Raw genomic sequence first — 14059 nt, forward strand, 5'->3', positions numbered from 1 at the left:
GCAGTCATATGAGTGGAGAAGAAGGGATGAGAGTAGATGATACTCAGAAGGTAGAATTGACTACACTTGGCAATTGATTGGTTAATAAGGGAATGGGATGGGGAAAAAATGAATCAAGGATTGTTATGGGCACAGAAGGATACCTTTTGGGGTTCGGGAAGGATACCTTTTGCAAGCATGCAATGACTCCAAAACTTAGCTTAAAAACAAAAAAGAGATTTATTAATTTAGGAAGTAATGTTGAGAGTGGCCAGGAGGATAGCAAGGTAGAACAGCAAGATGGGGGGCAGTTCTTTGGGAGGACAGCATGAAAGGAAAGGCTGTTCCTCCATGGGGACAACATGGATGGAGAGGCTGTCCCTCAGACGACATCAGTTCTGGGGTTTATATACTCTTTAGATGCTATGTCCTGGTGTGGACTTGGAGAGTGTTAGTCCCTCAGGCATTTGGTGGGGTGAGGTGGTCATCTGACTGGGGTCTGCCTGGAGGCATAAAGATTCATTTCTTTGTCCACCTTAAATCTAGAGGACAAAAGAGAGTAAACATCTCAGGACCCTAGGTGGGGTCATTGGGTGTTTCTAGGTTAAGAGTCACAAGGATGCAAGGGCAAAGGAGTTTCCCTTTGTTGGCCTGGGTTTCTGGGGGTACAGTGCCCATGTTGGTCTGGGTTTCTGGGGGTACAGTGCCCATGTCAGGATGATGCCAAGGCTGTGAACCTAGGAGGAATCTAGGAATGACTGTTGCTTGTCCTTCATTTTTTAAGAGGACCGTGACATCACAGGGTGATGTCTTGACTTGTATGTGAATTGGATATAGGTGAAACAGAGTTACACAAAGTCATCAGCTTTACACCATCTTCCAAAGTCATTTAAGTCCTGTGGTAAGACAAAAATCAAGATGATTGATGATGGCCTGGGATACAGTGGATGACCTTGGAGCCTTCTATGACTAACCAATCTCTAAGTATTCCACAGTGCCAGCTGCAGCTGTTTTGATGGCATTTGGAAGATATTATACTCATTCAATGGAAGAAGTCTTTACATACTTGGAGTAGGTATCTCTCTAACCTATTGACAGATTTGAAGCCTATTGGTTACCCTCAATTTGTTTTAGCCTATCTGTCAAGATGGTTTTTACTAGGATGTGGCCCCGGTGAATACTACAGTCATAGGTGAGACTTGGGTGAAAGGTAGACACTAAAGATGGATGAGCAGCCCTGAAAAGGACTGAGCAAGCCATCAAATCAGAAGTGTTAGACCTCCCTGAATACCCCATAAAACTCATTGTAGAGCAATAAGATACGAGCTCACAAAATTATAAAACCAAATAGGATATGATGATGAAATTAGGAAAAATACAAACTAGTATAAATATGTATGTTAGAAATATCACTTGTTATCTTTCTTGATTCCCACTAGCTATTAGTATTCTTTCCCATAAATTAGTGTTTGTGTGTGTATGTGTGTGTGTGTGTATAGCCATGTAAATAGTAAATAAAGGTAGACTTCTTGGAAGAAGACAATACCAGATGAACTAAGATTTTAATTTCTATATAATTTAGAAACACAACATGTATAATGGATAGAATGTTGGGCCTGGAGTCAGGAAGGCTTCAGTTTCTCATCTGTCAAATGAGCTGGAGAAGGAAATGGCAAACCACTCTAGTATCTGTGCCAAGAAACCTCAAATGAGATCACAGAATCACACACGGCTGAAATGACTGAATAACAACAGTGAAAACATAATAATCATATTGGAGGCTAAGAACAATGGTTCTCCGATCAAACATGTCAGGTCTACCCCATCTTGAAAAGCAAATTCACATGACACAGCTTCTTCTAACTTCTGTGCTATTTCCTTTTTTTTTTAACACTAAACTAGATAAATTTTTCAAGATCTGTTGTCTCTATCTTCATCATCTTTGGTCTTTCTAATTTATCATATGCCAACTCTTTTCCTACTACCTTTGAATGTTACTGAGGAAATTCCAATGGCCCAATCCATTGATCTTTTTTTCACTCCTCACCTCTTAAAAAAACATTTACTTCTATAATACTGTGCACACTTGTTTAACCTACAATTCAATCCTTTTCTTTGTGGAAAGGAAACAAGACTGACAGTTTGTGGGGGAAGGGGCCAACTGGGAGTGGCAGTGGGGTCTTGTGACTAGCACTTCCTTCCTGACAGGTGGGGCTTGCTGCCTGGTATTGGAGGAGAGAGGAGCTTGTTCAGCCCAGTCTGGAGTGCCATGCTCTTCTTGGTTCAGCTGGAAGATTCAGGCCCAATCACTTCTGACAGTTAGAACTGTTCTTGTTTGCTTTCTGTCTACTGCTAAGATTCTGAAGTATACAAAACTGGATTGATATAGAGGAGACGGAAGTGGGAAAACCCCCCACCAGCCTCTAGGGCCTGGCCCTATACTCTGAAGCTAAGGAAAAACTCCAGTTCCAACTGGATTATTAAACTTTATGTTATTTGAATTTGCAGTCATATAAGTGGACTATCTTTTCTGGTCATAGAGGGAGCTGAAAATCAGTTCAGTCATCAAGGCAATAAAAGACCTTATCGGACCCCTGCTGTTTCCTCTCAGCAGGGGGCATCTCCCTCCCTTGCCTTACCTAGCACTGTTCCCTCTCTCTCCTTACCCCTATACAAACCTCCCATTATTCCCCTGTTTTCCAATCTTCCTATTTCCTTTCCCAATAAATATTACAGTTTTTGGCAGAGCCAGCTAGGTTTTCCAACCTATTTTTATTAAGAATTTGGGAAAAAGAAGGCAATTGGAGTTTCAAAGATTCAGGCCTGCATACATTTCAAAAGCCTGTGTGACTGTGAAAAGTAACCATTTTGAGAGCAGTGCTGAGTGCAACTAATCTGCCTAGTGATACCACACCCAAAAGAAACCACTCCTCCTGGAGGGAGGAGGCGACTCTTAAAGGGCCAGACTTAAAAACATTTTTTTTTCTGTTGCAAAAGGCTTTTCAAGATAAAAGACGGCAAAGAAACTATTACTTGTCATGGGTTATCTAGCCTGGATTGCATATTTCTTTTACATGCTTTACAACTTATTTTTTGTCACAATTTCTGATTATATTTATTTTCTGCTTAGCATCTATGAAACATTGCAATGGCTGAATATAAGTATGTATCTCTTGATTTCATTCATTCCCACATATGCTGGAGCATTATTCTTAGTAACCAAATTATACTATGCCCTAAAAAAAGGTGTGCATCTAATTTTGGGGAAAAAAGCAAAAGATAATGAAATGGTTGTGACGATTTTAGCCATGAAGGAGGAGATAATGCAAATAAAGGAAATGATGAAGCAATTGACTGAAGAGAAACAATGTGGCAAAGGTATTAACACACAACAAGACATACCTAAAAATGACAATGTAGTTCAGCAAGAAAATACAGATGGGGCTGAAGGGGGAATACCAATATTGCCACTAAGAGATCAAACAAGCCTACAACCAGATAGCGGCATAATTCATATTAAAGCACATAAACCATTTACAACAGCTGACCTTGAAAGTTTGAAAAGATGGATGCCTTCCTGGTTTTCAGAACTGATGAGATGTTTAAAAGAATTTAAAAGAGCAATTAGACTTTATGATCCAGATTTCCAAGACACTGAAAGTCTTCTCTCAGAATTATTTTCAAAAAGAGAAAAACAATTCTTTGATGAAACAAGAAACAATCCAAATTTAACATCATGGCCAGAGGAAGGAACAGACTTAGAGTTATCTAATAATGAAAATCTACGTTACCTAAGAAAGGCCAGAGAAGACTTATTAGAGGCAATGAAAAGTTTTTCAAAAAGACCAGATACTTGGGGAAAATTTGAGAAATTGAGACAGGAAAGTGGGGAACATCCATCAAAGTTCCTCAATAGAGTGACTGAAGTAGCAGAGGAAGTGCTTGGATTTGAAAATTTAACTGAACAACAAATCTCCAACACATAAGGAGACAATTTGTGAAAGGCAGTAACACACCTATTAGATCATATTTTAAACTTCAATGCCCAGACTGGGAAACACTAAGTCTGGAAGATTTAAGAAAAACTGCAACTTACATATTTTTAGGTCATAAAGAAATGCTAGAGGAAAAGGATGAAATAATAAAAGACTTTAAAGCCAAGCTCAAGGAGGCAAATAGCACAAGTAAATATAAAGAAATTGAAGAAATAAAAAATCTAGACACTCTGCAATTGTACAAACCCACAAGAAATTACATACAAAGTAATCAAAGGAGAAATTTACTAAGTTCTTCTTGCATCCCCATCTGCTAAAGTTTGTTACCAGGACAGTAAAAAACTCCTCCTAGAGCTATATAAGAAAGGTCACAAAGTTTCCGAATCAAAACTTCAATTGGTCATGCCTAAAGTGGAATACCTAGGATTTATCTTGGAAAAGGGAACGAGAAAAATTTCCAAGAAAAGAGTAGAAGACATACTGAAAGCTCAGTGTGCCAAAGACTAAGAAACAACTGAGACCCTTTTTAGGAGTGACAGGTTTCTGTAGACAATGGATCCCAGGCTATAGCCAAATAACAAAATGCCTTATGGACTTAACCAAAAACACAGTCACGGAACCTTTGAAACTAATGAAAGAGCATCTCCAAGCCTTGGCACAGCTCAAAGAAGCAATCATAACAGCTCCAGCCTTAGGTATTCCAGACTACAACAAAGAATTCAATCTCTTTGTACATGAAGCAAGAGGCATAGCTTCTGGAGTGTTAGTCCAAACTTTAGGACCCAATTTTAGGCCAGTGGTATATTATAGTACACAGCTAGATATAATTGAGAAAGGAATGATTCCCTGTTTGGGAGCAATCGCAGCCACAGCAACCATGATCCAAAAGTCATCTGATTTGGTATTAGGATCAAAACTTAATGTCTACTCTGCACACCAACTAGAATCCATATTGAAGGAATGTCATTTACAAGCTTTCACACAGCAAAGACTTTCTCAATATGAAATTGTGTTGCAAAGCAACGAAAACATCACTTTAAAACGTTGCCAACCATTGAATCTGGCATCCTTGATTCCAGATCTGCCATTAGAAGGGGAACCCATACATAATTGCCAAGAAACAATATCAGTAGTAGAAAAGCCAAGAAATGATTTAAAAGACACTCCCTTGGAACAACCCAACATTGAAATGTATACCGATGGTTCGAGCAGGATAGTTAATAGAGAAAGGTATACTGGAGCAGCAGTAGTAACACTAACAGAGACATTATGGTATGCATCCTTACCAAAGCATGTGAGCGCTCAAGGGGTAGAGCTAGTTGCTTTATTAAATGCTTTGCAAATCAGTAAAGATAAACGGGTCAAGATTTACACCGATTCCCAGTATGCATTTTCAGTAATTCATGCCACTGCAGAAATTTGGAAACATAGAGGATTTTTGACAAGTGCAGGTAAAGAGATCACATATGCCAAACTAATAATGCAACTTCTTGAGGCTGTACAACTTCCCAAGGAAGTGGCAATAATCCACTGTAGATCACACACAGGGGCTAATGATCGTATGTCTTTAGGAAACCATAGAGCTGATATTACAGCAAAATTTGGAGCTAGAGAAGGACCTTTTCATGTATTGAATTTCTCAATAGTTGAACAGGACAATCTAACTGATGCCTATAATGAGCAGGAAATTCAATCGTGGATAAAGAACTTAGGAGCAAAACAAATAAGAGGAATATGGTTTTCACAACTAGGCAAGCCCATCCTGCCTAAAAATTTATTTTATCACGTGTGCAATGCAATACATGCACAGGGACACTGTGGAACCCAAGCTGTGATCAATTCAGTGAATTGATTTGGACTGCACCAGGAATATCCTCATATGCCATAAGAATTTGTCAAAAATGTAAAATCTGTATGCAATTCAATCAGGGAATTTATAAGACCAAAGGCTTAGGAGGTCGTCCCTTAGCATATACTCCATTTGAATGCATACAGATAGATTTTATCAATATGCCAAAAGACAAAGGGTTTAAGTATTGCCTTGTCATCATAAACAGACTGACTAGATGGCCAGAAGTTTTTCCTTCCAAAAACAACAACGCAGCATTTGTGGTCAAAATCCTATTAAAAGAAATCATACCTAGATTTGGGATTACCTCAAAATTGTACTCAGACTGTGGAAGTCACTTTACTCAGTCAATATTAAATGAAATTTATAAAAATCTAGGAATACGAGCAACATACCACACACCATATCATCCCCAAAGTTCAGGACAAGTGGAAAGATTAAATAAAGACATTAAAACATTGATAGGAAAATTTTGTGCAGAAACACATCAAAAATGGACAAACATTCTGCCATTAGTTCTGTTCCATCTTAGAACACGACCCAGTGGAGATTTGCACATCTCTCCATTTGAGATGCTATATGGACACACAATTTGGCAAGGAAGGACTTGTAAGCCAGCTTAAATTGCCATGATAGGTGGAGATTGTCAATTAACAAAATATATACAAGCTTTACAGACAAGAATAGCAGAATTGCATGAAATGGGCTTGATACAAAAAACAGTACCCCTGGATTACAATTTGCACAACATCAAACCAGGAGACATAGTATACTTAAAAAATTTCAATAGAAAATTGGCTACAGACATAAAATGGACTGGACCACATGAAGTATTGCTTACTACCCCAACAGCTATAAAAGTTGCAGGGAAAGACTCATGGTTTCACTGTTCCCACGTGAAACCAGAAAAAGTTCAACACCACTGAAACAGACATCGAAGATAATTAGACAACAGATAGTGCTGAGAAATGGAAACAAAAACTAATTAACATAAAAAGTAGAACACAAAGAAATAATAGTGACACATAATGTTCAAGACAACTTTCCAGCCCAGAGGAAAAGCAACCCAGAGGAAAATCAACCCAGAGGAAAAGCATCCCAGAGGAAAAGATTTTAAACAAGCCCAGAGGAAAAGCATCAAGAAAAGATGCTAGAGACAAGAAACAAAGAGGAAAAGCTGAAATGGACTGCTAAGACTTTGAACTTTGTAAATGTGTTTATATAAGAAGAGGACAGATCAAATATGAGACTTATGTGTAAGACTGAGTGTGTTGAAATAATAAAACAAAAGTAATTTCACATATTAGGGAAATTGCATGCATCACTACATAACATGGAAGAAAGAAGAGATCCATTAGTCAACACGAGAAGTGGAAATCTGAAGAAACTTGATAAGTATTAATTCAACACAACACTATTAGACACAAAACATAAAATCACTGACACATTGAGAGACCTTGTTTATATAAACAAGTGTCTGAAATTGTATTTATGCCAGATGTAAATATGTATATAGTTAGTTCCATAAGGTCTTAGGCAAATAGAAAGATCAATAGATATTTCTATTTAACTGACATCATGATGTGGAACAATGTATATTATTTTATTATATGTAAATAATTTCTATGAATAGTATATTAGTTTTAGTTTACTTAGAGTAAGTAGTATTAGCACTAAGATTCAAATTTCTTGTAATGGTTTTGTTTAAACATTTATTGTACTGAATTTATTGTAAAACCCAAAACTTCCCTTACCTAAACTTTCCTGCTAAGATTTCCTTAGAGTAGATTTAGTAAATTGGTAACTATAATATAAATATGTGACCTTCGGAAGGTCACAACAAAAAAAGGGGACAATTGTGGAAAGGAAACAAGACTGACAGTTTGTGGGGGAAGGGGCCAACTGGGAGTGGCAGTGGGGTCTTGTGACTAGCACTTTCTTCCTGACAGGTGGGGCTTGCTGCCTGGTATTGGAGGAGAGAGGAGCTTGTTCAGCCCAGTCTGGAGTGCCATGCTCTTCTTGGTTCAGCTGGAAGATTCAGGCCCAATCACTTCTGACAGTTAGAACTGTTCTTGTTTGCTTTCTGTCTACTGCTAAGATTCTGAAGTATACAAAACTGGATTGATATAGAGGAGACGGAAGTGGGAAAACCCCCCACCAGCCTCTAGGGCCTGGCCCTATACTCTGAAGCTAAGGAAAAACTCCAGTTCCAACTGGATTATTAAACTTTATGTTATTTGAATTTGCAGTCATATAAGTGGACTATCTTTTCTGGTCATAGAGGGAGCTGAAAATCAGTTCAGTCATCAAGGCAATAAAAGACCTTATCGGACCCCTGCTGTTTCCTCTCAGCAGGGGGCATCTCCCTCCCTTGCCTTACCTAGCACTGTTCCCTCTCTCTCCTTACCCCTATACAAACCTCCCATTATTCCCCTGTTTTCCAATCTTCCTATTTCCTTTCCCAATAAATATTACACCTTCTCCTTTGCTGGATCTCCTCTCTTTTCTCCACCATGGCTGAATATTCACTAAGATCATTTAGATCAAAGTTCTTTTCTCCCCAAACATTCTCCCTTAGAATTTACTCACCCATATCTACAGTTTCAACTACCACATCTTGCAGTTGACTTCAACAGCTACTTAAAGCCCTGACATATTTCTTTCACTTGAAACCTTATTTTCAACGGACTGCTGAACATCTCCACTTAGATGATTCAATGACATCTCAAACTTAACTTGCCTGAAAGCAAAATCATAATCATCTTCCCATAACTGACACCCTACATGATTTACCATAATTATACCATCTCTCTCAGATATCCTGACTTAAGACTCCAAATTCATTTTTTGACTGTTCCTCTCCCTGGTCACCAAATGAGAGGACATATATAAAACACTGCTAACTGCCAAGTTTTATATAAATGCTAGCTATTATTATTGGTGTTGTTGTGAGTAAATTTATTTTTATTGAATTTTATGGTCCATGAATATTTCATGTCATTCCAAACACAAGCCTGAATTATTAGATTGGCTTGGCCCAGAACTAGGCGCAAACATGGTTTAAAAAAAATTATGGTATAAAAGTAGGCCTTGCTTCCCAGCCACTCCCAACCCCTTTTTAGCTGGTGAACGCCTTATATTCTTCTACCCTCATTCACTTCCAATGGAATGAATCCATAGAGTAGACAAAGAACATCTGTTTTCAGGTAGATATTAGGAGGAAGGAAATCTGATTGGATTATTTTTCATTAAGGTATAAATGACTGATAATTCCTTAGTCTCAGAGAAGTATTTATATTTTTATATGATACTTGACAAGTTCTCATTGCTAGAATTCCAGGCTATTTAATAAGGGAAAGTGAAAAAATTAGGTGTGGGTTGGTTAAAAGATACAGGTGAAAGGAGCACCAATTTTGAAGGTATTAGGTGGATTCTCCTTCACTCAAAATATGTCTTGGAAGAGAGGGCTCATCCCCCCCAACTGTTTCTGATATTTCTAATGTCTTCCTTTCCTCCACATTGGGGGATGTATGTGCTATAGAAACAGGAATATTAAATTTAGAGAAATTTGAGTTGTGTGACATTAGGCAAGGTGTTTGAGCTCTCTGGGTATCCCTCTCCTACCTTTCCTTATCTGCAATATTGACCTAGATGATGTCTTAAGTTGCTGGCCCAGTTCTAAATCTATGAACATATAGATTCATAGATTCTGTTTTTCAGGCCAACACCTGCAGATCCTGTTTCAGTAAATGGAGAGACTTACCAGGAAGGACTAAGCATCCCAGAGAGAACATCATTCTCTCCAGATCAATCAAAGCACAAAAATCTGATCTGAGACAGTAAAGAATTCCTGAAATTTGGGGTCTCAAAGAAATGCCCTGTATGGATCACTTTGTAGTATCAGCCACTCTTCCAATTTCCATAACAGGAACACAGTCAGGAGCCTTAATAAAAATAAACGAACCCTAAAACCCTAAAAAACAAAGCTCATCAAAAAATAAAAACAAAACAAAAGCAACCAATCATTAGCCAACATAAAAAATTAGAGGTTCTTACACTGCATAGTGGCTGTTTGATTTTTTAATTAAATGACACACCACTACATCAATTTCTCCACATTAGGACTCTGTTTCTCAGAATAGGGCAGCATACACTCCAGACATCCAGGACCAGATCCTTTGCCCCATTTTATTACCAAGGGGAAAGCAAGACTATTTCAAGTTCTCATATCTAAGTTATTACACACACTCTAGGATCATGCTGTGCCTCTTATAATCTTACACAGGTATATTTCTGCTTCACTATTCTCTTTATAAGGCAGCCAAATATAGCAGAGAGAGCAGAGGGGCCAGAGAGGACCTGAAATCATTAAGAATACCTGGGTTTGAATCCTGTTGCTTGTGCTGAATTAGCTGTGTGGTCTTCGGGTAAGTCATTGCATCTCTGAAAAAGCCATGGTTTCTTCATCTTTAAAATGGGAATAATAATAACCCTTAACTCACAGAGTTGCTTATAAAGATCAAAATAGATAACACATATAAAGTATTTTGTCAGTCTTTAAATTCTATACAAATGTCAGGGTGATATTATTATTATTATATCACTAAGGACAATTCATTGAGGGACTAAAAGGACACCTGCAGAATCACTGATCTAAGTTCAAATGGATACAGTCATGTACTATGTATGCTATGATACTGATGAAACCTCCAGAAAAGTGATTTAAATGCTATGTCCTGTGTGAGCCTGTGAAAATAGCATCAATAATTGGAGCAAAGATGCCAAAGGATTTGCTCTGAAGTCGTAAAAGGGAAGGATCTCTCTTAGTCTTAAGTCATTGCCACTTCTTGATCTGTAGTGGAGGACAGAGCTTTCCTTCTGAGTAAACAGCCAGTCTATAAGCCAAGCTTCAGAGTCCAGAAAAATCCAAGAGAAGAATTAGTCCCCACTTCCAAATAGTAGGAGGAAAGAAGGCTGGCCTCAATGACACACTGGAGCCCAAATGTTCTCTGGCTCTGTGCCTCACATTTTTATGTGGTTGGGGGTGGCATGTCTAGGAGGGGGCAGAGAGAACAATGGCTACTCCCTTGGGAATCAACATAATGGGATCTTTATTGACAACTGGCTGAACTGGACATCAGGTGTAGCTGCCTCCCTATCCCAAGGGCTCTGTTCCAGACTGCATTGTACTTTAGTGCCCATTAACTTTCTGAGCTGTGGTTTCTGGGTAAGATTGGCAGATTGATTTGTTATACCCAGGAGTTCCTTCATTTGTTGAGCTGATGAAAATCTTTCAGTAGGTATGGATCACCTCAAAACTCAACTCCAAAAGAACAATTAAAGTAAATGAGAGAAAAGAGTGTGAGATGTGGAGGGGTCTTCATCTAGTTGTTTCAAATAATACCTCATGGTTGTTTAGCACTGAAGCATTTTCATCTACATGATCTCATTTGAACCTCCTAACAACCCTGTAAAGACAATAATGTAAATATGATCACATCTATTTTATAGATGGGAAAGTAGAGACCAAGAGATGGAAACTAATATTCACTGTCCTAGAGCCAGGATGTGAACCCAGGTAACCTGATTCCAAGTTCAGAGCTCTTTCCACATCACAAGCTGGTTGAAGGACAATAGGGAAAATGGTCATGGTGGGAACCGAGTTTCTGTGTTTAAATATCAACTACTGAGACACTAATTTTATTTTATCTAGACATGATTATCTAGAAACAGATACCAGAGTCACAGAAAGGGGTGGGGTAGAGCAGGTAGTGAGGACCCGATGGTCTAGTGAGCAGGACCAAAATATAACAGGCGACTTCTGAGGGAAAGTTTCCCCAAATAGATGGGAAGCAGATATAGGACAGAACAGAAAGGGGAACTGAGGAAGTAAGTTTTGCCTTCCTTCCAAAAGGGTCCAGGTAAGGGGGCAGCTAAGTGGCTCAGAAGATTAAGAGCCAGGCCCAGAGATAGGAGGTTCTGGGTTCAAACCTGGTCTTAGATTCTTCCTAGGTGTGTGAATCTGGGCAAGTCACTTAACTCCCACTGTCTAGCTTTGACCACTCCTCTACATTGGAATCAATACACAGTATTGATTCTAAGACAGAAGGTAAGGGTTTAAAAAGGGGGGGGGGACTCCTGTTCACAGGATCATAGGGTCATAGGTCTTAAGTTGAGGAGAACCTTAAGAGATCATTTTATTTAACTCATTCAGTTTTATAGATGAAACAGCTGAAGTCTGAGGAATTAAGAGATTTGCCAAGGTTGCATAGACGGAAAATAGAAGAGCTCACGTCAGGAAATGTTAAAGTTTTACATATATATATATATATATATATATTATATATATATGTATATATGTGTGATGAACACATATATGTATCTATAGCCATCTGATCTGTCTGTCTACAAGGGAGAGCTTCAAAAAAAACTAATATAAAACATTTAAAAATACATAGAAAAAATGGAAAAGAACTTCATAGGAGAACACAAATCCCTCAAACATTCTTATTACTTTGTTAGATACAATATATAGGTCAAGAATACATGTAGCAGAAGTTTCATTTATTATATAATCATCTTTTGTGTCTTGTGCAAATTGGCGTGTTTCTGCTTGTTGAGGATTTTAACTCATTTAAAAAAAGAAATGTAAAGATTTAAAAATGAAGAAAAGTTAAGACTCTCCTCCTATAGGACACCGGACTAGAACCCTGCTGCCCCCTTGGAGTCGTCTGCCTCCTCACTCCTTCCACACATATGAGGAAAACTCCACAAATCTGAATCATCTGCAAGAGAACCCAGTTATAAAGCAGCAGCAAGCTCTGTGCTGAGATGTCTGCCAGAAATCAGGGTGTGCCTTCCAAACCTGATTGAATGCAATAGCTTTTATTTTCAGGTCTGTTCCAAGTCATTATCCTCCACTCACTGTCAGCTTGGAAAAATTAGTTGAAAGAATGGTTTGGTGTTGTGCTTCCTGGCTAGGAATGACTGCCATGTTGGCCCATACATTAGGATTCAAATAGCAATAATGAGGACATTGACCAAGCTTAGCATATCCTGCCCAGTGATGAAGTATGCTTGGAATAGAACTGGGTCTTGTGGTAATGTTAGGGTGGCAGCTCAGTGTCCAAACCCATGTGGAGAATGCCAAGTCGTCCCCATGTGACAGAGAAATGAACACCATGTCCACCCCACATGATTTTAGCAATTAGACCTTTATTAAGATTGCACAGCAGCTGGAAGCAGAAATAGACTCAAGTGCTTGCATTCCTTGTACATACACATTGCAAGAGAGAGTGGCAGCTGCCAAGGTCAAGTTTGTGCATCTCTGGGCAAAATACTTTTTGCTCTTGACCCTTTCTGTGAGGACTGGACTCTGTGGCTCCATGAAAATATGGTTGCATAATTCCAATGCACTCACTCAAGGACAGAACCCACAATTCCTATTCTATTCAGTATCCTTTTTGGTTACTCCCAATTTATCCTCTCCCTTTCATTTTTCCCCTTGTAATTTTTAGGATGAAGTATTAAATAAATCGGTACAGCAAGGACAATTGGTTCAGAAGTATCCTCCCAAAGCTAAGGGCACACTTTCCCATTGCATACATAGGGCCCCTAGGCAGAGTGGGCTCAACTTAAAAGTTCATGTGATCAAAGGGTGAACTCTCAGCCCCTGGTTGGGGCAGACCTCATAAAATCCCCCTTAGTATATATCTCAGCTGGACTCTGAGCCCGGGTAGAGAGATCTGAAGCTGCATTTCTTCAGAGAGTCTAGTTTGTTCTTCCTCTGTATCTCAGTTCCCCACATAGAAGTTATAGTCAACTTTATAAATGAGGAAATTAAAGCCCAGAAATAAAAGACACGTGGCTAAGATCAGCAAGGGAGTAAATATAAACCCTTATGAATTGATTTCAAATACTGACATTTCCAACCATCTTATCATGCCTATCACAATTAGACCCTTTTCTTTTCCTTTTAGGAATTTTATAATTTGTTCATGCCTGGTTTTATGTGCATTTTTTAAACTTACACAAAAAAAATCTATTCTTCCACTTGAATAATTCATAGGATTATAGACCTAGAGCTAAAGAAGAAATTCAGAGATCTTCTAGTCTAATCTCTTCTTGTTAGAACTAAACAAACTCTAGGGAGGTCAATACATTTTAAGGAATATTATGATTTTAAGAGTTTGAAGGAACTGAATTATGGAATTGAAGAAGTAGATGGCACCAATGA

This window comes from Monodelphis domestica, chromosome 1, assembly GCF_027887165.1.
Source record: "Monodelphis domestica isolate mMonDom1 chromosome 1, mMonDom1.pri, whole genome shotgun sequence".
Lineage (NCBI taxonomy): Eukaryota > Metazoa > Chordata > Mammalia > Didelphimorphia > Didelphidae > Monodelphis > Monodelphis domestica.